The sequence below is a fragment of the Girardinichthys multiradiatus genome, chromosome 21 (genome assembly GCF_021462225.1).
Source record: "Girardinichthys multiradiatus isolate DD_20200921_A chromosome 21, DD_fGirMul_XY1, whole genome shotgun sequence".
Classification (NCBI taxonomy): Eukaryota; Metazoa; Chordata; class Actinopteri; order Cyprinodontiformes; family Goodeidae; genus Girardinichthys; species Girardinichthys multiradiatus.
This window is the reverse complement of record NC_061813.1, coordinates 4,511,368-4,535,486: the sequence shown is the minus strand read 5'-3', so window position 1 is coordinate 4,535,486 and position 24,119 is coordinate 4,511,368. Positions and strand designations below refer to the sequence as shown.

Below are 24,119 nucleotides of genomic sequence, written 5' to 3'. Positions count from 1 at the left end.
TATTGTTGCTGCCCATCAGTCTAAGAATTTTCCCCCAAAAATGAAGTCTATCAGTCTGCAGGAGGGGGAAGTTATTCACAAGTGCAAAACATTTAGGACATTTGCCAATCTTCCAAATGTTCCTGCAAGAAAATAAAGGAGTTCCATCACATTACACTACATATCAACAAAAACAAAATAAAGCAACTGTCAAACGCAGTGATGGGTGGGTTATGATCTGGGCCTGTTTTGCAAATAGACCTGTGCACATTGCAGCCACTGAGTCAGCCATAAACTCATCTGTACCAGATGTGGGGAAATGTTTTGGTTCAGACCACTTTCTGAAAACAGGAGAATGATCACAAACAGAGCAGCAGATCTACAGCAGAATGGCTGGGATAGAAAGCAATCATGGTTCTTTAATTCCCCAGTCATCCTTAACTTGACTGAAATGCTCAGGTGGGTCCTTTAGAGAGTTGAGAAGAAACAAAGTCTCATAAACATCGATGAAATGAAACAATGTTGGAAAGGAAAATTATCCAAAATCATTCTATAATGAAATGAGAGCCCGAGTACTCAGCCAAGTACTGAGACATTGCTGCTAATGGTGATTCTATAAGCTATTGTATTATGTAGGTTATTACATACAAGCTTTCTGTTTTTGCTTCATATTTATTTAGTTCTGTCTGTGTACACTTCAGGTTTGATATAATAACTTTGGAACCTAGTAAAGACTGTCCTGATGGATAAAACCAACAAATCAAAAGAAGGGGTACTTTCTTTTTTTCACGAGTGTATTTTCTAAATTGCATTGGCATATTGTTGATCTAAAGGATCAGACCGTTTTTCTTCCAGCTACAGCACTTAGTTTTACCTCAGTGAAAACACAGAAATTGTTCAACATTTTTGAATAAAGAATGGGAGCCAGCAGCTGTATCCTGATAAAAGATGCAATTAGGAAGGAGATAAGGACTGTTCCTCCAATAACTCAACATGAAAACCTGCTACCGGATTGTGTGTGGTTCTTAGCTTTTATTCAGGTTTCCGCAAGTAACTGGATGCCCATGTCTGCTGTACAACAGTGTGTTCAGTGTGTTAAACACGGTTTGTCAGAGCTGGCTGCTGAAGCAGCTTGTGGGCCGGTGAGTAACTCCTTTCACAGCCTCAGAGCTGGATCAGGCCAGACCGACACCATATTTGGCTGAGGTATTTGTTGGTGTTGGTTTGAAGTCCTAGCAGATAAATATGTTGGAGTGAATGTAAAAATGTATTTAAGAGACATGTTAGGAGGCTGAAATATCTAAAGAAACAACACTAAACGACCGATAATAGAAAGGGTTGGAGGTACAGTATTCATGCAGTGTTTACCTGCAATTAAGGCTCTGAGGTTTGAAAATCCTTCTTATTCATGCAGTTTGGATGCCCACCTAACTTCATGAGAGAACATGTTAGTAGGCTGCAGCCTAATTACCCTTTATCACTTCCCTTTATGGCCACATAAAGCCATGCAACCTAAACAAAGACAGGACACTAAAGATAATTACCAATAACCTCATTAATCAAAATAAATTTCCCTGCTGTTGTTGAAAAGACACAAAAAGACAACTTTACTTTTGGTCTAAACAATGACTAAATGTGGTGGAAAAGTTGTTTGGGTTGATCAAATGTTCTAACCAAGGCTGGCCTTCAATGTCTTTGCAAATATTAAACTTGGACATGACATTTAGACTAAATAAAGTCCAATTTTTAGCTTATATTGCTGGATATCATTGACCGATGGAGCTGAGAAGATATCCGTGGATATCCAGTGTTTCACATTGTGGCTGGGCAACTTTATTTTAGAGGATTTGTTTGTTCAACATGGCAATAAAATTTTATATGTATGTGTTAAAGGACTAGAGGATTTAATAGTTTGTGTTGTCTTCCGTTTTGCTGTAATTTGTGTTTTGGGATGGGAAGAGGAGGGGAGGAGGCTGGTCAAGTGGTATTTGTTTGGGCATGTGACAGTGATAGTATGCAGCACAGAATTGGGGGATGTTTAACTGAAGCAAAGAAGCAATGTCAGATATATACAGGTAATCAGCCAAAACAGCTATATTAATATCGGCTGTTAATATTGGCCCAAATTTTCATGTCCGTGCATTCCCAAACACAACCTCAGATGAGTACCGTAAATTCCGGACTACGGAGCGCACCTGATTAAAAGCCGCATGCTCTAATTTTAGAAAAAAAATCTATTTTGTACTTACAGGCCACACCGTGTCCCACGGTGTCCCACGTTGTAATATGAGATATTTACACAGAAAGATGTTAAACGTGAGGATTTTTTCACTTTTAATTTAATCTGTATGGTAATATAAACAAATACATATTGCAAATGCTTTTTTTCTACTAGTGCTACCTTTAAAAATACGTACGTTATCAGTAACACACAAATTACGTTGCTTATGCTTTTTCACTGAACAGTGCGCAAACAGTGCCTTTCATCCATGGTCATTGGGTGATAAACGGGGTACACAGGTCGCCAGCCCATCCTAAGGAACGTTGAGACACACAGGAAACTACAATAAAAAATGTCAATGTCTCAATAATGTATCATGTGACCTTTAGCATCAACTGCAGCTTGATAACAACGTCTCAAGCTGTTCACAAGTCGCCTTATTGTCTGTTGAGGCATGGCATCCCACTATTCTTGAAGGGTAGCCCTTGGGTCATTTAGGTTCGGGCCTAACAACAATGAGCACACAATCACACCTAAAGACAATTTAGAGGTACCTAGTAACCTAACAGTCATGTTTCTGGACTGTGGGAGGAAGCTGGAGTACCCATAGAGAACCACTGATCACATATTATAACACTGGTAGAAACATGTAACAATAAATAAGAAATACAATGAACTTTTTCTGTGGGACACCCACCTGCATGACATGATAGAGATGACTGAGGAGAAACAACATATTCACATGTTTGTATTTAGATGTTCCATTGTGTTTAAATCATTATTTATTCAAAAGGGGACATCTTTTCTAAGATATCTTTGCTTTTTCTGTTTTTGACAGGGTGTGTTTGGGTGTGTGAAGTTCCTAAAAGTCAAAAAGTCCAAGCGACACCACCCTTTGTTTGGGAGCCTTGAGGTTTGAAAATATACAGTGAGCAGTGTATGCCACTCCTCAAACTCAATGTAGATTTAATCAACCAGCTTTCTATAATCTGAAACCAACTTCAGTTTCCCTTGGGTGAAATGTCAAATTTCCTTTATTCTTGTGTTGATTTTATATTCTAATTCTCATCGGCAGCAGTGACAGTTCTTAGCTACTGGCTTGAAATTAATAACATTCAATAGTAATAGTCAGATTTAGATATGAAAGTGGAGCATTATTTGCTAATTTCTTACTGAAGTGAAGTTATATGTACCCTCAGCCTCAGAACAAAATGTAATAAAATTTATACAAATAGACCTAGAGAAGAAGTCAAGATTTATGTGGCAGAGGAAGTGTGGCTGCTGCAGCACTTAGCTGTTGTGTTACTTTAGCACGTTATTCTATTAGTTTGGTTAGAGGGAAGTTGTAAGCGTAAAATATGGTGCTGATGTGGGCACACTTGCTGTTAAAGACACGCTATCATGAAATGTTCATCACTGAAACTATTTGTTTATTTAATGTTTAAACTTAAGGCCCTGGCTTACAATTGGTATACTTTTCATTTTTGCAAAATGCTCCTAATATTTGAGGAATGTCTTTACGATCAATTTGGTATGTATATAATTGACTTGTATGTATGATTGGATTGAATTAATTGTTCCTTGAGATGACATGTGTTGCGAATTGGCGCTATTAACACTACTCCAAAAGTTAGGGATAGTTGGCTTTCAGGTGAAATGTATGGAAAACGTAAAAGGTCCATGCTACAGTGAGGTCATGAAAGTAGAGCATTTAGGTAGAAGCATGCAATGTTCATTTCTTCATCTGAAACCAAATTGAAACAAAAGCCATCAACAGTGGTGGGTATACCAGAACAAAAAATGTCAATGTCTCAATAATGTGTCATGTGACCTTGAGCATTAACTGCAGCTTGATAAGCTGTCACCTTATTGTCTGCTGAGGCATGGCACCCCACTTTTCTTGAAGGGCGGCCCTTGGATCATTTAGGTTCTGGGCTACAGAGTTACGAGTCTCGAAAATGGCGACTCATCTGATCACATAGGTTTCTATGGGATTTAGGTCTGGAGAAAATGCAGGTCACTTCATTTGAGGTACCCCAGTCTAAAGCAGCTGTTCCCAAATGATGTGACCTTGATGATTTTGAGCATTGCCCTCCATGAAGATGAAATTAGGACTGTTTTGTTCATGCAGAAGCACAATGACTGGATTAATGATGTTGTTCTCTGGCGAATGCAAGATGATGACGCCTGTACCTGGTGGTGTGGTCCGGTACACTTGCAGGTCATCTAGCATGCAGACCACGTTGATATAAATTATTTTGAATGGTCTGACATGACACTTGGGTACCTCTCACCTCCCTTAAATGTGCCTGGAGTTCAGTGGCATTCATCATCTGGTTCCACAGGGCTCTGCTCACAATAAAGCAGTCATCAGTGTGGGATGTGACCAAAGGACGTCCACTTCTATGTCTTTCTGTGACTCTTCCTGTCTCTCTGTATCTTTGTTGCAACCTGCTAATAAAACTCTGTGACACTCTAAGCTCAGTGGAGACATCCTGAGAACATTCTGAGAACATCCCATTTGAAGCCTCACGATGGTGAGGTACTGGTGATTAATTGTTAGGGATCGTCTTGGTCTCATGATGTCAGAATGTGAACATCATGATGAGGAGGACTGTTTAAATATCGATTCTGATTGAACCAGGAAATGTATTGGTCGATTCATGGATCAAACACATGTTGTGTATTTTGCCTGTTAAGCCCCTTGTTAGAGAACAGCAAGTTGTGCGCATAAGCACAGTAGGACGTGTGCATTAAAGATTTTAAAAACAGTCACATAGAGTTCACTTGTAAAGGTTATAGTGCGTTTTAGGTTCAGCTTGAAATTTTACCTGAAAGCTGAATATCCCTAACTTTGTGTTAGTCGTATAAATAAACTGAATTGAGTAGCATTTTTATAGATTTATCTGGAGGTTTCTATTATTTTCAAATAAGAATTTTTTTAATGTGAACAGAATAAATAAAGAACTTACTGTACCATTGGTGCAGCTTAACATTAACAGTGTTATTAACGTTCTGTTATGTCTTTAATAGGGACTTAGCCCGTTTCATATCTTGATCTAGTTTTTTAGTAAATATTCACAGGTTTAAGACAAGACATGGTCTGAAAGATGTGACCTTAGCATCACCCAGTTCTCAGGTTTTGCTCCTATAATTCACGTCAAACACTAAAGAACCAAATGTCTTGTGCTGGAAGTGTACTGTGAGTAATGTAGCAGCCATGTTATCATGTTTTGTTTTCTTCCTCTTTGGTTTTCCTTTGCTTTATCACTTCCCGATGGTGTTGTTGAAAATAGGGATGATGAGTGTGTAACAGGATGATGACGCCATGTGATATCTGTATTCTGTATTGCTGCAGCCAAAACTTTGGAGAGAGAGGTAATATGTGTGGTATCATACACATATTGCCACAAATAACCTCTTATCTAAGATAAATGGTCAGAACAGCATTTTCTTAATGAGTCAATAAGCAAAATGCAGTTTTTTTTTTGGAAAGCAAATCGAAAGACTACAGAGCTACTTCCACTCTGGTGCTGTTGATGTTCTGCTCCTATGCTGAATACATTTCAGTAAAAGCACAACAGCTCTGGGTGAAACGTAAAAGCCCACACAATCTGATTTAGTGCTAGCACAGCTTGAAATAGAACACAAGAACAGAAACTACCAGGAATCTGCTGTGTGTTACCCACCGACACTGCCTGGCAAGAGTGTTTACACCCCTAAAACCTTCTTCCATTTTGTCATATTTGAACTACAAACTTCAATATATTTTATTGGGATTTGTGTGGTTGAACAACGTAGTATTCGCAAGTAGAAAATAATTTTTAAGATGTTGGTTTTCCAGGTTTTTTAAATGAAAGTGAATGAATGATGATTCTAATAAACAAGAATGAACTGAAATAACAGCAACTGAGAAAACAGACAAGGAATTCAGATTTAAAATCAGATTTAATCAGATTTAAAATCTAACACTGGCAGATTATGACAGATTATTGCCACATGTAGAGTACAGCATACATGTAGAAGAAGATGTTCTGGTTAGATGGGACCAAAACTGAACTTTATGGCATTTAAAGAAATGACATTCAAAACGCTATGTGGGCCTGAAACACAACACAATACATCACCTTGATGCATCATCGGATGCTTTTCTACTGCAGGGTCAGTAAAGCTTGTCAGAATTGATGGGAAGGTGAAATGAGTTAAATACAGGGCAATGCTGAAAGAAAACCTGCTAGAGGCAGCAAACGGCTGGTTCAGAGGTTCGTCTTCCAGCAGGACAATTACCCTTAACATACTGCCAGAGCTACAATGGTTTAGATCAAAGCATATTCACCAGTCCAGCCCTAAACCAAAAAATAATCTTTGTTAGGGCTTGAAATTTAATGTAAAATATGTTTGGTTTTGTGGTTGTAAATTGATTGTAAATTCTTCTGGTGGCCTGTTGTCTTCTTGTTTCGTCTCACAACATATATCATGTGTGCTGAAAAACGTTTGAACATCTCTTTCACATGGAGCCTCACCTAAACGCCAGCTGACCAGCAGTATGCAGCAACAGGCTGGGGAGGTGCAGTGCTGTGTTATTCTCAGGCTTAATAGAGCCAGTCAAGACTGCAGTCACTCCAGCTCTTTTTCTAGCGTTTCATAAAAATGACTAACAGATGGAAAAAGGGACATGTTTACCAATGTGTTACATCACCTTTCTTTTTAACACTCAATATATGTTTGAGGACACTAATTGTTGAACCTTTGTAGGCAGAATTCTTTCCCATTCTTGCTTGATGAACAATTTTAGTTGCTCAACAGTACAGGGTCTCCATTGTCATATTTTGTGCAACTTGCCTATGCCATGGACACTAATACATTTCCATACCATCACAGATGCTAGCTTTTGAATTTTCCTGTTATAACTATCCAGATAGTCCTTTTCCTCTTTGGCCCGGAGGACACAACGTTCATGAATTCCAAAAACAATTTGAAATGTGGACTCATGCAGCACACTTTTCCACATTGCATCAGTCCATCTCAGATGAGCTCGGGCCCAGAGAAGTTGATATATGGTTTTAGCATTTCATGGTAGGGTTTTAAGTTGGACTTGTAGATGTAGCAACAAACTGTGTTAACTGACAGTGGTTTTCGAGGTAATATCTGTTACAGAATAATGTCGGTTTTAATGCAGTGCCTCCTGAGGGATCAAAGGTCACTGGGATTTAATGATGGTTTTCAGTCTTGCTTACGTGCAGAGATGTCTCCAGATTCTCTGAATCTTTTGATGATATTATGGACTGTAGATTATGAAAACCTGTAATTCTTTGCAATTATACATTAAGAAACTGATCCACGAGTACTTTCTATGGGAAAGAAAAGTAAAAGATTAATGGTTTTAGTTCCTTTAGTGGCTTCATCTAGGAGAGGAAGACAGCTAAGCAGATGAACTCTGAGCCAGTTTTCAAGTCTAGAGTATGAAAGAGAACACATATAGTTAGTCACAGTAGAAGCTCAGCCAGTAGCTAAGTGTAGGAGAGACAAGGTTAAACACTGAGGGACAGGGCCAAGTGTATCATCTGTATACGCTGAGCATTAAGTTTTTGGCAGCAGCAGCTTAGCCGATGCCTCCAGGAAGGTGCCACGGCTAAACACAGAGCCAGGTCAGGTGTAGCTTCTAGGAAGAGAAAAAACAGAGAGAGAACATAGAGTTACACGCTGAAATAACTGCAAATAACACAAAATATTATAAAATATTGTTCTGTATATACTGTAGATTTTTAGAATCTTTTAGATTATTGTCTCTTTATAGTTTTATACATTTTTTTTCATTTTCACTTGTGTGGATTTTGTGTTTAAGTGCTGTCGTTAACAAGATAAGTTCCCCAATGTGGGAAGAATAAAGGCTATTCTGTTCTAACTAGAAGACTGCAGGGATTTGAACAAAGTCGAAAAACTATTTATTCATCACCTTGCCTGTGGTCTTACTATCATTCAGTGTGTTATAATCATTCAACCATTTTGTTAACAGTTAAGACATCAGTTACTAAACTAGGTCAAATATATTTTTGACCCCCACATAAGTTATGAAAAACCAAGATTCAGATAAAACGAAGACTACATGTTTTTAACTCCAGAGTGACAGTATTACTGCAGGTTGTGAGCTGAAAGTTTTTGAACATAAATCAGCAGCACAATGTTCTAAATGAGTAATGTAGCTGTCCTGTAACACTGTGAAAGCCTCTTGTGGGGACTGACCTTAAAATGATAATGCGTATGTCATATTCAGTGATATATCACTGGGTGTATAGTAGGTGTAAGCAGGAACATCAATAAGCTTGCTGATCTGTTGAGGCTCAATGCTCTAATTAGTGCTACCTTTGTATATGATACCATTCACCAAAACTATTGTTTTTGAATAGGTCTGTACAGTTCACCTATCGCTCACACAGCACAGTTTACTTTAAGATTAGGGTTTAGTATTTGAATAAAGCTTATCTTTTATTTCTAATTGTCCATTATTGGTGTTACAGGTAGTAGTTTTGGTTTCAGTCTACACTATGTTCCTTCCTCTTGGAACTCTGGACAGAGCCAATGAACTGAACCCATTCTTCAACGGGTTCAGTTCAAGAGCAAGCTCAGCATCCTCCTCTCCTGCTCACAGCCAAACAGACATCCCACCCTCCTTTGACCCAAAGCTTTTCTGTAACACCGCAAATATTTTACTCTCCACCCTGGCCATTAAGCCTTCTGCTTCTACATGTTTGTCTTCCCCCTTCCACCTGTCTGTCTTTAGAAGTCAGGTGAAGAGGCAGCTGGAGAGAGTTAACCAGAACAAGGCTGCAGGTCCACATAGTGTCAGCCCAAGATTCTTGGAGGCCTGTGCAGAGCAGTTCTGTGGTATTCTGCAGCACGTCTTCAACTTTAGCCTGACCCAGAAAGAGGGTTCCAGTGTTGTGGAAGACCTCCTGCCTTGTTCTGGTATCAAAGAAAACTCACCCATCAGACCTCAATGACTATAGACATGATGCTCTGACATCCCACATCATGAAGATCTGAGAGACACTCCCGTTGGCCCACTTGAATAAGCAAACAAGCACATAAAATGAAAAACACGCAAAACCCTGAGACTTGTCTTCATCAGACTGCCAAACAACAATTTGATATGAGTTACAACATTTAATTTCCCTTCAGGTTTAATAAAGGGCTTTTGAATTGAATTTAATTAGATTTTGAAATGTTTTGTGTTAGCAAATTAAGGGCTCTGTTCACACTAACACCAGTAAGTGCTGTAAGTATTGAGTACATAACTGTACAGTACATGGACACATTGTTCATGTAGCTGAGATTTTGTATTTCAGTACCTTTTGTTCTTGGTGTGATATCATATGCAAATTTTTGAAAAGCTGCATTTTGGGTCTGTAGCTGTAAGTCATAATCATCCAAATTAACAGAAAGAAACACTTGAATGAATATGGGTTAGAGCTGAAATACTAACATACATTGTCTTTTCAATTAGATTCTGATCTGTTTAGATGCACCTGAATTTGCTCTGACACTATGCTGTGTTTGTGCTAAAGTTGGATGATATGTAACATTTCTCCAACCAATTTTCATCAGTCCAACAAATGACGGTGGGCGATATATTCGCACAGGTGACGTTTGGACTTTTTTTGTGGGTGGAGCAATGTAAACAGCAATGAACTGACTTGCCCATTAATAACACAAATGTCCAAAAATGGAGAAACCCATATACGGAGGCCTTAGTCCTCAACGCAGCTCTCCCGGGTTCGAGTCCCAGCCCCGGTGACATTTGTCACATGTCTTCCCCTCTCTCTCTGCCCCCATTTTCTGCCTGTCAAAAAATACTGGAAACATAAGGGCCAGTAGTGCCACAAAAAAGGAGGAACTAGTTATCAAAATATAGCATTGGATTATGGGTTTAAATTGGATTAAAGAGGGCAACCACAGGATGTAACTAAAGCGGTGTGCCACTTGTGTAGACATATAGTGCCAGCAAAGGCCTCAAACACTTAGCATTTACGTGTTCACCATCAGGCTGAGTATGCTACACTATTAATTATTAATTCATTAATTGTGTAACACCTGGTATGCGGCCGTAAAGTGCGGGAGACTGCGCCGATGTCCGCGGAGTCAAGTAGGCTACGCCCGACTTTGTTTTGCTCTTAAACTGTAGGCCAAAAAAAAAAAAGACATTGAAGGACATAGGGCTCGTCGATGGTCGATAAATTCATCTAAGCGTCCAACCTTAGTTTGTGCCTCCTGTTCACATGCAAACAGTTTTTTGGTGAGAAAAATGGAAACTGTTTTATAGATATTGTTTTGGCAGTAATGACCTTTATTTATTTTTGACAGTAGGCAGAGAGGAAAGAGGGGTAGACATTTGCAAATATCACCAGGTCTGGGACTTGAACCCAGGACAGCCACTTTGAGGACTGCAGCCTCTGCATACGGTTGCATGCTTAACCCCTACACCATCAGCACCGCACCAAAAATGGAAATTTTTAATAACTCAGGTGTCTCTTAAATGTCAAAGCACAGGCCAACTTCACACATAGCCATAATTGCTTTTTGTGCTAGAAAGATCTTAAGTGTTGTAGCTGGCAACTATCTGCCTTGCAAAGGGACAGAAAATTATTTGGATCATATTTTTCAAAAAGTCTGTCATGGGAAAACAGGACCTCTTGACAGTTCCATTTGTGTGTGTTTATCCTCTGTATTTATAAATATTTTCTCCATCACCCTGTTATGGTTTGCGAGATATAGGACCCCAGAATGCAGACGAGCAGGCAGCATGATGGTAAGTGCAAAGGTTTAATAACAGAATCTCACTCACAGCAGGAGGCAGGAACAAAACAAACGGGCAGGCAAGACAGGCATGATAAAAAAAAACAAGACTTGTGTGAGAAATGTTTCCGCGATGACTAACTGAACAGGTGTGCATATAGGGAGTAAAAACCAGGTGGAGCAAGGAGACAGATTAACTTGAAGCAGGTGAACCGAATAAACTTACAGGTCCTTCTCAAAATATTAGCATATTGTGATAAAGTTCATTATTTTCCATAATGTAATGATGAAAATTTAACATTCATATATTTTAGATTCATTGCACACTAACTGAAATATTTCAGGTCTTTTATTGTCTTAATACGGATGATTGTGGCATACAGCTCATGAAAACCCAAAATTCCTATCTCACAAAATTAGCATATTTCATCCGACCAATAAAAGAAAAGTGTTTTTAATACAAGAAAGGTCAACCTTAAACTAATCATGTAAAGTTATGCACTCAATACTTGGTCGGGAATCCTTTGGCAGAATTGACTGCTTCAATGCGGCGTGGCATGGAGGCAATCAGCCTGTGGCACTGCTGAGGTCTTATGGAGGCCCAGGATGCTTCGATAGTGGCCTTTAGCTCATCCAGAGTGTTGGGTCTTGAGTCTCTCAACGTTCTCTTCACAATATCCCACAGATTCTCTATGGGGTTCAGGTCAGGAGAGTTGGCAGGCCAATTGAGCACAGTGATACCATGGTCAGTAAACCATTTACCAGTGGTTTTGGCACTGTGAGCAGGTGTCAGGTCGTGCTGAAAAATAAAATCTTCATCTCCATAAAGCTTTTCAGCAGATGGAAGCATGAAGTGCTCCAAAATCTCCTGATAGCTAGCTGCATTGACCCTCCCCTTGATAAAACACAGTGGACCAACACCAGCAGCTGACACGGCACCCCAGACCATCACTGACTATGGATACATGACACTGTACTTCTGGCATTTTGGCATTTCCTTCTCCCCAGTCTTCCTCCAGACTCTGGCACCTTGATTTCCGAATGACATGCAGAATTTGCTTTCATCCGAAAAAAGTACTTTGGACCACTGAGCAACCGTCCAGTGCTGCTTCTCTGTAGCCTAGGTCAGGCGCTTCTGCCGCTGTTTCTGGTTCAAAAGTCGCTTGACCTGGGGAATGCGGCACCTGTAGCCCATTTCCTGCACACGCCTGTGCACGGTGGCTCTGGATGTTTCTACTCCAGACTCAGTCCACTGCTTCCGCAGGTCCCCCAAGGTCTGGAATCGGCCCTTCTCCACAATCTTCCTCAGGGTCTGGTCACCTCTTCTCGTTGTGCAGCGTTTTCTGCCACACTTTTTCCTTCCCACAGACTTCCCACTGAGGTGCCTTGATACAGCACTCTGGGAACAGCCTATTTGTTCAGAAATTTCTTTCTGTGTCTTACCCTCTTGCTTGAGGGTGTCAATAGTGGCCTTCTGGACAGCAGTCAGGTCGGCAGTCTTACCCATGATTGGGGTTTTGAGTGATAAACCAGGCTGGGAGTTTTAAAGGCCTCAGGAATCTTTTGCAGGTGTTTAGAGTTAACTTGTTGATTCAGATGATTAGGTTCATAGCTCGTTTAGAGACCCTTTTAATGATATGCTAATTTTGTGATAGGAATTTTGGGTTTTCATGAGCTGTATGCCAAAATCATCCGTATTAAGACAATAAAAGACCTGAAATATTTCAGTTAGTCTTCAATGAATCTAAAATATATGAATGTTAAATTTTCATCATTACATAATGGAAAATAATGAACTTTATCACAATATGCTAATATTTTGAGAAGGACCTGTATTAGGCCCCAACTATGAGTGTAAGCTTTCTTTTTATTGTGAGAGTTTCACCAAAACAGCTATGGCAGGAAACATGTTTTCAGTTATGATATTTTAGCAGAACGTGTGTATGTTGGCTGATACACTACACTTTATGAGACTATCCAGGTTCGCCATATGTTAGTCACATATTCAAGTTCGGACAGTTTCTCTGTCTATCTCCTATCCTTTGGACATTTCTGATGGTCAAAGGTCAAACAAGGGGGCAGTTATTAGGAAACTGATTGGGATTATTATTTCTATTAACTGTCCTTGGCTAACAGCAACAACTGGGTCAAATGGGTTACTTTAGGTTTGCTGAGTGACTACTTAAATGGCATTGCATTGTGTTTATTCACTAATAGATGATGATGGAATACATTTTTTGGAAAGTCTCAGATTTTTCCTCTCCAACTAGAAAAGCATTCACACACTTATTTTACACATTTCAATGTATTCTGTTAAAGGTTTATGTAATAGACCAACATAAAATACTGTGTAATTGTACACTTGAAAGAAAATGATATGTGGTTACATTTGGAGTTTGCCACAAGCCATGTGGGGGACACGGCAGTCATGTGGAAGAAGGCCCTCTGTTCAGATGAGGTCAACGTTGAACGTTTTGGCTTAAATGCTTAAATGCTATATACGGCACAAAACCAACAGTCCACATCACCCTGAACACGCTATCTCCTCAGTAAATCAATCTGGTGGCAGCATCATAGTGTGGGGATGTTTTTCATCAGCAGGAACCGAGAAGCTGGGACCAAACAGGAAACGGGGGACAAAAACCCTAAACATACAGCAAAGCATATGTAGATCAAAGTATGTTCAGGTGTGAGAGTGGCCCAGTCCAGACCTAAATCTAATTAATTCCAGAGTCTGTGGCTAAACTTGAATATTGCTGTTCACAGAGGCTGTTCATCAAGTCTGACTGAGCTTTTAGTCTCTATGTGTGCAAAGCTGGTAGAGACATGATCCAAAAGACTTGCAGCTGTTATTGCAGCAAAAGGTCAGTCTACAAAGTCAGTCAGTCAGTCAGTCATTTTCTACCACTACTTCCATAGTGGGTCACAGGGGAGCTGGTGCCTATCTCCAGCAGTTTATGGGCGGGAGGTGGGGTACAGCCAGGACAGGTCGCCAGTCATGTCTTATTTTCCCCATGCTTCACAATAATGCACTACTTTGTGTTGATCTATTACATAAAATCCCAGTGAAATACATTGAAGTTTGTGACTGCAATGTAGAAAATGTGGGAAAGGTCAAGTGGGTTTCAATAGTTTTGCAGAGCTACCTAAATACCATCTTGGCTCCTAGCTGGCATACATAATAGATGAATTAGCAAATACAGCAAATTTATACCTGTTCTCAGAGCAGATTACCTGCTAATAATTGTTTTTGCAGGAACACAGACCATGTGACCACTCATCAATTTGCATGTTACCATGTTGTTGTTAAGTATGTTTTAAGCCGATGTGTTTAACTGTAAATGTGAGCTGCTCGATCTCTGTGTCCTCCATGTTTTCATGAAGAGGCCACATCGTCTTTGTTGCTCTGTTTGTCCACCTGTGTTTTCACTCATTCTCCTTTATTCATATTTTTATCTGAATAAGATAAAGTATGAAATGATGATGCCAATGATGTTTCCCTTTTGCTCCAACATGAGGAAGCACAAGTGTACCGTGCTTGACTCTCACCTGCTACTTCCACTGCTTTGTGTTTCTGTGGATTGTAACACACCGCCCTTCTCCTCCCACTTCCCTTTAGGTTTTGGTCTGCTTTGGGTTGCCTGGTCATTATGCTGATGCAGCTCTGTAGTTTCAAGGTCAGTGCCCAGGTTGGTTCTATAATACAGTAGGATGTAACCTGTTGCAATAAGTTAATTCATGGAATTTCCTCTACAGAACATTCCACAGTCAGCTATTTGTGGTATTATAACAAAATAGAAGCATTTGTAAATGTAATGCCACATATTTCACTTTTCGACTGGGTCCATTTGGCCCTATTTGACTACACTCAGCTCACTTTGCGAGCATTTCTATTACTGTTTTTTCCGTACTGTCACCTACTTTTTTGGTACCTGCTCCTGAGCAGGTCCCACCAGGGCAGATTAGGGACTACATGTGACGTGACTACACTACTGTTCACTGATTGGCCGTGGGACCAGAAGAAATTAGAAGATTTCCAGGACGTAGTGCAGGGAAAAGTTAAGAAACTCATGAGCGACCACATAAAATCAGTTGTTCAGAGGCACAAACATTTCCCCCAAAACACACAAAACAATACCACCTTGAAACAGCATGTTTGATTCAGAAATTTATTGGCAGTCCTTAAGTGAAGCAGAGTCTGCAGGAGGAGGGAGCAGGCAGAGAGCAGCTGCTAAAAACTATGAAAATCCTTTCCAGAAGAACTGAAGCTGTTACAGCTGCAATGGGTGGGCCAGCATTGTATTAAACCTTATCGAATAGCAAAAGGTAGCCACTCAAGTTCATTTGTTTGAAGACAAGATTGAAGACGTTTTACAGTGTAGAAAATGTCATGCAATAGATTCATTTAAGTAACTGGGTGAGCCAGACAAACAGAAAAGCAAGTTGCACTTTGCATGCAGACAGTGATTCTTCAACTTCATCCACACACAGAATCCTTGAGCATTTAGACCAATCAGTCAAGGCTGACAGAGTTGTGCCCTGAAGCTGCTTTCTAACTGGAGCAGCGTCTGATCTGAGCTTCCATCGTGATCAACTATCTCTGTTTCTGTCCTATACTTGGATGTTCTGGTAAGGATGATGCAGTGCACCAGATCAAAGCATTTACCACAAACACAGCGAACTCTTACAGAGTTGTGATGTACCTTCTTGTCAACAGTTCAGGTTAGAAGTTTATATAAAAACATATTCTTAAAAAACAGTAAACACAATAAACATTTCAATACATTTAACAAAATGAATTTCAGTGCACTCTTTTAGATTTTACATTTGTTTATCTTAATTTGCATACACCCCCAATAATATTTGGATAAATACCGTGAGCTATTTACTGTGAAACCATATGCTTTTTATTACCATCAGCATGCATCTGACATTGGTAGAGCTCATTTTATTGGCTGGTTTCCTGGTACATACAGCCTTTCAGCCTCTGGAAGGCATGGCTGACACACCCCAACTAAAAGCTACCAAAATACTCCACTACCCCACCTATACCTCCACAACACACAACTAGGCAACCCGGTGCATACATTAGAACCATGTTGATGACAATAAAAAGCAACTAGCTGACACCTATCCAAATGTTTATAGGGATCTATAAAAATTTGAGAATGTATTTATTATTTTGGACAAATCCACTATAAATTCAGAATTCAGCACCCAACACTCGTTTTTATAAATTACTGAAGTTCAGTGTTGTATAATCATTTCACCATGGACAAAAAGGTATAAATGCTTCAGTAACAGTTGTATGGCATTCATTCCCTTGGTGAAGTCTGTCAAAGTGTGGTTTTGGGTTGGACCAAAGCGCAGACGAGCTTGGCAGCAGCATAATCTGAATAATCTTCTGTTTTATTCCAGGGTACAAGCGTACAAAATCACTGCAGGTAAACCAGAGATCTAAAAACTTACATCTGCTCGAACATGGTAAACATGGCAGTAGTGGGGGAGACCCGAGTTGTGCAACGAGCAGGCAGAACACAGTGTAAACGAACAGAGGAACCAGCAGGGAACAATGAAACAAAACCAACTAATATGCAGAGAGAGAACAAAGGCAGGTAATCAAAGGAACTAAGGCCAGGTGAGGCAAGGAGGCAGGAAGGCAGAGGGAACAGGTGAACCTAATACAAGTAATTAACAAGACACCGAGCAGACCTAAAACAAAACTATAAACAAAGATAAATAAAACATAAGAATCAAGAATAACATGAACTAAAGGAAACTGAGAACCTCGAGGGAATACAACAACCTAAGCACTTAACAAAATAGGAACCAAAAGAGAACCTTGACTAAAAAGTAAACAACCCTAAACAAACACTGACTGAACCAAAACTGAGGGTGAAGCAGAGGAAACGAGGACTAGAATAAAAGTAAACAATAACTAAAGGTAACCTATAAAGGAGGAGATAGAGAACAAGGATAAACAAGAGGAACAAGGCTAAAAGGGACCAGAGGACTAATAACAATAATAATAATAATAATGAAACCATTCAAAGAACAAGAGAGCAACGCCAAGGGAACAAAGGGTGAGAACACACTGGGGGGCAGAAGAAAACTAGAACTGTAGGAAAAACAGAAAACACAAATACAAAACCATAAACAAGAAACCTCTAGTAAACAGTAAACAAAACAAAACACAAAGTCCAAAACTTCACATCCTGACAAAGTCTTTATCTGAGGTAGATTCTAAATAACACTACTTATCAGTGTAACAACTAAACAAACAAGGAAGGATTGTTTTTACTGGCATTGATCATGGTTCCATTTGAATAATGGATTATGTCCTGGAGGATGAATGATGTCATATTGCCTTGCATTTTTTACGTGTGCATTTCCTACAGTTGCCACCCACAGTCAAAACACAAATTGCATAAGATATATTCAGTAATGAATTAGCAATTTATATATGTTTTATTCACCATTTGCACAATAAAGACACATCTTGCATTATGATGCAGCTTAGTCCAATGTTTTGCAAGAAGAGTTTTTTTCTTTTATGGAAGTAACCAAAACATGTAGTCCAGCAGAATTAAAATAAGGCATCTCATGTTTTATGAACAAAAATCTGAAAAGTATGATATATAATTTTATTCAGCCCTCATAGCCCAAAAAGCAGCTACATGTGTTTTGGGCTATGTGTCTACCAGCTTCACAAATCTAGAGACTGAAATCTTTGTAGTCAGAAGAATGGTCTTCTCAGTCAGAGTGGATGGAGGCCGCTTTGTGTGGAAACAATCATCTCATCATTAACGTGAATGAAACAAAGGAGATGATTATTATTACACTATTTCCATCATGGTAGAAGAAGTGGAGCTGGTGGAGGAGTATACAGGTACATCTAAAAAAATATGAATATTGCGTAAATGTGCAATGTTTTTTGCCAGTCATCTCAGAAAGTGAAATTCATGTATTATAGAGAATAATAACACATAGAGTGATATATTCCAAGCCTTTGTTTCTTGTCATTTTGATGATTATGTCTTACAGGTAAAGAAAACCCAAAATTCAATGTCTCAGCAAATTTGAATACTGTGAAAAAGTATTTGAAACTCACCCCAATCAGCTAATTAACTCAAAACACCTGCAAAGGTTTCCTGAGCCTTTAAACGGTCCTTCATTCTGGGTCATAGGCCACACAATCATGGGGAAGACTGCTGACTGGACAGATGTCCAGAAGACAGTATACGACACCCTCCACAAGGAGGGTAAGCATTAAGAGCCACAACACACAGACAAATACTAGACATGGGCTACAAATGTTGCATTCCTCATGTCAAGCCACTCCTTTTTAATTTTTTTATTTTAACGGTGTCCTGTCTGGCAGAGTAGCACTCAGAATTGTTGTCTGAGTGCCAAGAAGAAACCCAGCAGATTTACTTTCCAAAATGGAGCATTACAGCTAACACTTTAATGCTCTGCTTGATATTTATAACATAAACTTTATTAGAAACTGCTTTGGGATTATTTCAGTTGTTACGGACACAGAGACAAAAACGAAAAGAAAAAAATAAGAAGCACGAAAGAGAGAGAGGTGGGGCAAAAAGGAAAAAGGGACAGAAGGAGAAAAGAATGGAGGAGAGAAAGAAGAATGAAGAGAATACAAGATAACAACCTGCTTGCTTCTATAGCGGCAGAAACATACATTATAACAGCTCTTTTACCGAAAAGTGCACGGTACTTATGAATGCAAGATGTAATTAGTGGTAAATGCCGCTCAATGTAGAACATTTGTGTATCTTTTAACACCTGAATCTAAACACCTGTGGGTCTGAGTGTGAGCGCGCTTGTGTGTTTTCTCCATAAAAATATGCAATAGCGAGTGTGAGGAGCCACAGACCTGCCCCCCTGGACCTGGGACAGATACGGAGGAGATCCGAGGCATAGACATCCAAAGGCCCCCCAGAGCTCAGGAACTCCAGGAGAACCATCGCCGGGACTACCGCACCTCCCCAGAGAAAAGCAGGGAGAGTTTCAGGGGAACCACCCAGCAGCCACAGTGCAGAAGCTACAGGGAGCTGGGGAGCAGATCCAGCCATGGACTCAGAGACAGGGGACATATTACTCCCCAAGCAGAGGCTCGACAGAGCCCAGGGGTCCAGGCCCCGGCAGACAGCCACAGGGTGTGAGCCGGCACACACCAAAACACCAAGACCTGGACACCTGGAACCACGAGTACACCAGCAGGCAGAGACACAAACCACCGGCAGGTAGTGTGGCGGGGAGGAAATAGGCACCACATTTGATGGTGGCCTAAACTGATTTAGGAGAGGGAGGAGTCCAAGACCTAACTTGACACAAAAAACAGGACCAGTAACAATCACACATTCCCACCCTCATATGTACACAGAAAAACACTCACACCCACACAGCCAACACAAAGACAGGCTGACCGCTCCAACACCAGCCCAGACTAGTGCCAGCACCGCACAAACCCGAGTGACCCCAGCCCAGACCCTGACCCCCAACCCGACCCCAGTCTCCAACGACCCTCATCCTCATTCGGAGAGGGGGCCATGTACAAAAGAAGGGTCTACTTGATCCAAACGAGCCCGCCAACCAGAGCCGCCACATGATAAAACGGTCCCAACCCCCCAATGAATTCTGATCTCAACCCCATGAGCCCCCCACCCCCCATGAACCCCAACATGAATTTCCCCACAGGGCCACCCCCAACCTGAACACAGATATCAAACACATGCCCCCGAACCCAAACGCCACGAATCCCCACTGGGGCACACCCCCACAGGTGAGCTCCATCCCCGAAAAGCCGACGAAGCTATACCCACATACTGCAAACTCCACACACTGCCCCGCTCCAAGCACCCTTGCCGCATCCTGCACCCAACCGCACAGTGCACCACAATGGCAAGGCAAGGGCCCCGTGCAACGCCACCCCGGCCTCCGCCCACAGGCGCAACACGGTAGACACCACTGAGCACAACGCCCACAACCGAACTCTAGACCCCACACCAAGACCGGACAAACTCAACAAGAGGTTCCCAGCCAGCGGCAAGCACCCGGGGCCAGCATCCCCCACCATACCCCCCGCAACCACACAAACACCACATCACCGCCACTGGAATGATAGCCCAGGGAGAAACATTATGCAGCTCCGCTCTACCATCACCGCTCAGCCGATCTAAATGCCGGTGATCCCACATCCAAGAAGAGGACACGACCCACCCCCCACCCCCACCACAAACGTTGCAGCCCCTCCACGCCACCCTCTGCCCAACCATCCGGCCAGTGCCAGCAGCCTCAGCCCGCCAGTAAATGAGAGAGAAACATGCACCAGCCGGGTAACCGGGCCGGGCAGGCCAACCACTCCAGGCCAGGCACAACATGCCAGCTACCCCAGTGCATGCACAAGACATGCTCCACTGCCCCACCCCCCGACTGCCAAACGCAGCCTGGCAACCAGCCAGGGGCCAGAGCTACAGAAAGATGCATTGGACGAAGACCAACACAGTACACCAAGGACTGGGCACCCCGCCAACCCCACACCCAAACCCCAGAGGCGCCCCTGCACGACGGCCACCCACACTCCTGCACGGCATACCACGCTGCACCATGCAGGCCGACTGGCCAGCCCCTACAACAAAGCGAAGACACAACCCAATGAATGCAACAAACCGTTTACCAGCAGCTCATGTGGACAACCTTCCACATGAGCTGCTGGGCATCTTTTACACTGACATAATTCAGTCTGTCCTGTCTTCATCCATCTCAGTGTAGTTTGGCTCATCCACAAAACAGGACAGGTCCAGACTGCAACAAACAATCAGGTTTGCAGAGAGAATCATCAGGATTGACCTTCCCTCTATTCAAGACTAATACAGGTCTAGGATCAGGAAAAGGGCAGCTAAAATCTCTGCAGACCCCACACTCCCTGCACACAGGCTGTTTAGGCTTTTACCTTCAGGTGGCGCTACAGTGCGCTGTCTGCCAAAACCAGCTGCCACAGAGACAGTTTCTTCCCCCAGGCTGTTTCTCCGATGAACACTTGACAGAGCTCCAGAACAATACCATGCATAGTTGGACTGATCTCATATTATATTCTTTTGTAAATTCAATTGTGTATATATTTACACTTACCGGCAACTTTATTAGGCACACCTGTCCAACTGCTCGTTAACACAAAATTATAATCAGCCAATCACAGGGCAGCAACTCATTTAGGCATGTAGACATGGTCAAGACGATCTGCTTCAGGTCAAACCAAGCATCAAAATGGGGACGAAAGGTGATTTAAGTGACTTTGAACATGGCATGGTTGTTGGTGACAGACGGGCTGGTCTGAGTTTTTCAGAAACTGCTGATCTACTGGGATTTTCACACACTACCATCTCTAGGGTTTACAGAGAAGGGTCCGAAAAAGAAAATATCCAGTGAGCGGCAGTTCTGGAATGCCTTGTTGATACCAGAGATCAGAGGAGAATGCCCAGACTGGTTCGAGCTGATAGAAAGGCAACAGTAACTCAAATAACCACTTGTTACCACCAAGGCATGCAGAAGAGCATCTCTGAACGCACAAAACGTCGAACCTTGAGGCGGATGGGCTACAGCAGCAGAAGACCACACCGGGTGCCACTTCTGTCGCTAAGAACAGGAAACTGAGGCTACAATTTGCACAGACTCACCAAAATTGGATAATAGAAGATTGGAAAAACGTTGCCTAGTCTGATGAGTCTCAATTTCTGCTGCGAAATTTGGATGGTAGGGTCAGAATTTGGCATCAACAACATGAAATCATGGATCCATCCCGCCTTGTATCAATGGTTTAGCCTGGTGGTGGTGGTGTAATAATGTGGGGGATATTGTCTTGGCACACTTGGGGTCACTTAGTACCAACTGAGCATCGTGTCAATGCCACAGCCTTCCTGAGTATTGTTGCTGACCATGTCCATCCCTTTATGACCACAGTGTACCCATCTTCTGATGGTTTCTTCCAGCAGGATAATGTGCCATGTCATAAAGCACAAATCATCTCAGACTGGTTTCTTGAACATGGCAATGAGTTCACTGTACTCAAATGGCCTCCACAGTCACCAGATCTCCATCCAATAGAGCACCTTTGGGATGTGGTGGAACGGGAGATTCGCATCATGGATGTGCAGCCGACAAATCTGCAGCATCTGTGTAATGCTATCATGTCAATATGGACCAAACTCTCTGAGGAATGTTTCCAGTACCTTGTTGAATCTATGCCACAAAGGATTAAGGCTGTTCTGAAGGCAAAAGGGGGTCCATCCCAGTACTAAAAAGGTGTACCTAATAAAGTGGCCGGTGAGTGTACATCTAAAAATGATTTTCTTTATTATTGAAAGCAAAGTGTACCAGAGTCAAATTCTCAGTTTGTCTGTACAAATTTTCCAATAAAGCTGATTCTGATTGTAATTCAAAAAGGCTAAATGATATACAGTAATCCGCTACTCTGGTTTTCTCATATAACTATGATCACACTCCTGAACCTTGTTGAACATGTTTACAGAATAGTTAAAGCAGCTATTGCTGGCAATTGTGGTCCATCAGCAAACTGGACCTTATAGATTAGGAATAGGATGTCATCAAAATACATGTAAAAGTAGACTGACAAATACTTTTGGTAGTATACCATACATTAGATATTGTTTGTTCTTCAGAAACATTGTTTTCCACTTCAGCTTCATTGTTTGCTTTCCATTTTTATTATGTGGTGTTCAGTCTTAAAATGTAGCATGGTTGCTGCATGCTTGCATGCTCCCTTTATCGTTGCTGTTTGCTGATACAAGTGGGCTTTAAATTGTTCCGTCTTCCAGATGCTGTGGCTAATTTTCACCGCATTGCTTCGATGTGATGTATAAAATCAAAAAAGCTTCCTTGGATGGTGATAAAATCACATGCCTGTCTGTGAGACTGAACTGCTGTTTCAGCATGACACTGTGACATTGCTGTATGTAGCCATTACCCTTCAAGCATCAGCTATCAGCCACTGGTGTCATTGTGAATGGCCAGAAATTAAACTGCTTTCTAAACTTAGATGTTTCAGACGTACACCCAGCTGACCAGATGACTACGATCATCTGCTTTGTCAGCGTCTATCAGCAAATGTACTGAGATTCAAAATTATAGACGTTATATAGGATCCAATGTGAGAGAAACAGGATAAGGCCAAATTATATCTGAGTTTTGGTTTTAAAAATCTGTTTTCCAAACAGAAAAAGTAGCAAATAAATAGCCTCTCAATGGCTCCACCCACTTTGTCCTGTAGAACGTCATGGGAGGTTAAAGTCTGTCCTAGACAGGCCAGCTGACAGCTTTGCCAGAGCCAGGTAAACTACTAAATCACAGTCTCTCTGGCCCATAACCCATCTCCGAGGGTACCACAGTATTAGAGGGTCCCCAGTCACCACTGTCGCACAAGCCACGTCGCCAACTCACCCACCCTTCCATCGTCAAACTGTTGGACCAGACATCCAGCCCCTTACACGTCACTTACACTGACTTGTGTGGCTAGCGTTTTGTGCCTCCTCCTCCAGCCTGAGTCTCTCTCCGCCACTTCCACTTTTGTCTGCTCCGCACTGCTCACACTGAACAAACTACTGAATCCTTTATATTCACACATTGAAGATGTTTTGTCTAGCACAAGCTACAATACTGTCCCTGTACCCGAAACCTAATCCTGCATGATAGGAGATTTCAGATTGTGCAAAGGCCCTCTTATGAATACCAGCGAGTAGAAATTTCAATCTGTTGCCATTATGGTGTGACTTGTATTGGTTATATAATACTTTTTCTTAAAGATGATTCAATCAGAGTAAGACTGGCAAGATTTTTGTTCAGTGTAGACAAAATTCCTCTCACTCTCTCTGTGGGTTACACCACCTGTGGGGGATCTTAAGGAGGTTCCTAAGCCAGAAGGGAACTGTACTCCCACCAGCAGGTTCTGGGTCTGCCCTGGGACCTCCTTCATTGGGACGTGTCCCGAAAACTAAAAAGAGTTTAAAATTGAGCTTCTCACCCCATCTCTTAGGTGACTTCTGCAGGCAAATAGCTTGCAATTATGTGTTGGTCCATTGCGTAAAATTCC

The 24,119-nt window shown here is 41.5% G+C and overlaps 1 protein-coding gene across 1 annotated transcript in view; it reads left to right on the top strand.

The window, feature by feature from the left end:
- Positions 1 to 24,119, top strand: part of LOC124857913 (E3 ubiquitin-protein ligase HECW1) — a 210,636-nt gene that overhangs the window by 1,184 nt on the left and 185,333 nt on the right. The window lies entirely within an intron of this gene.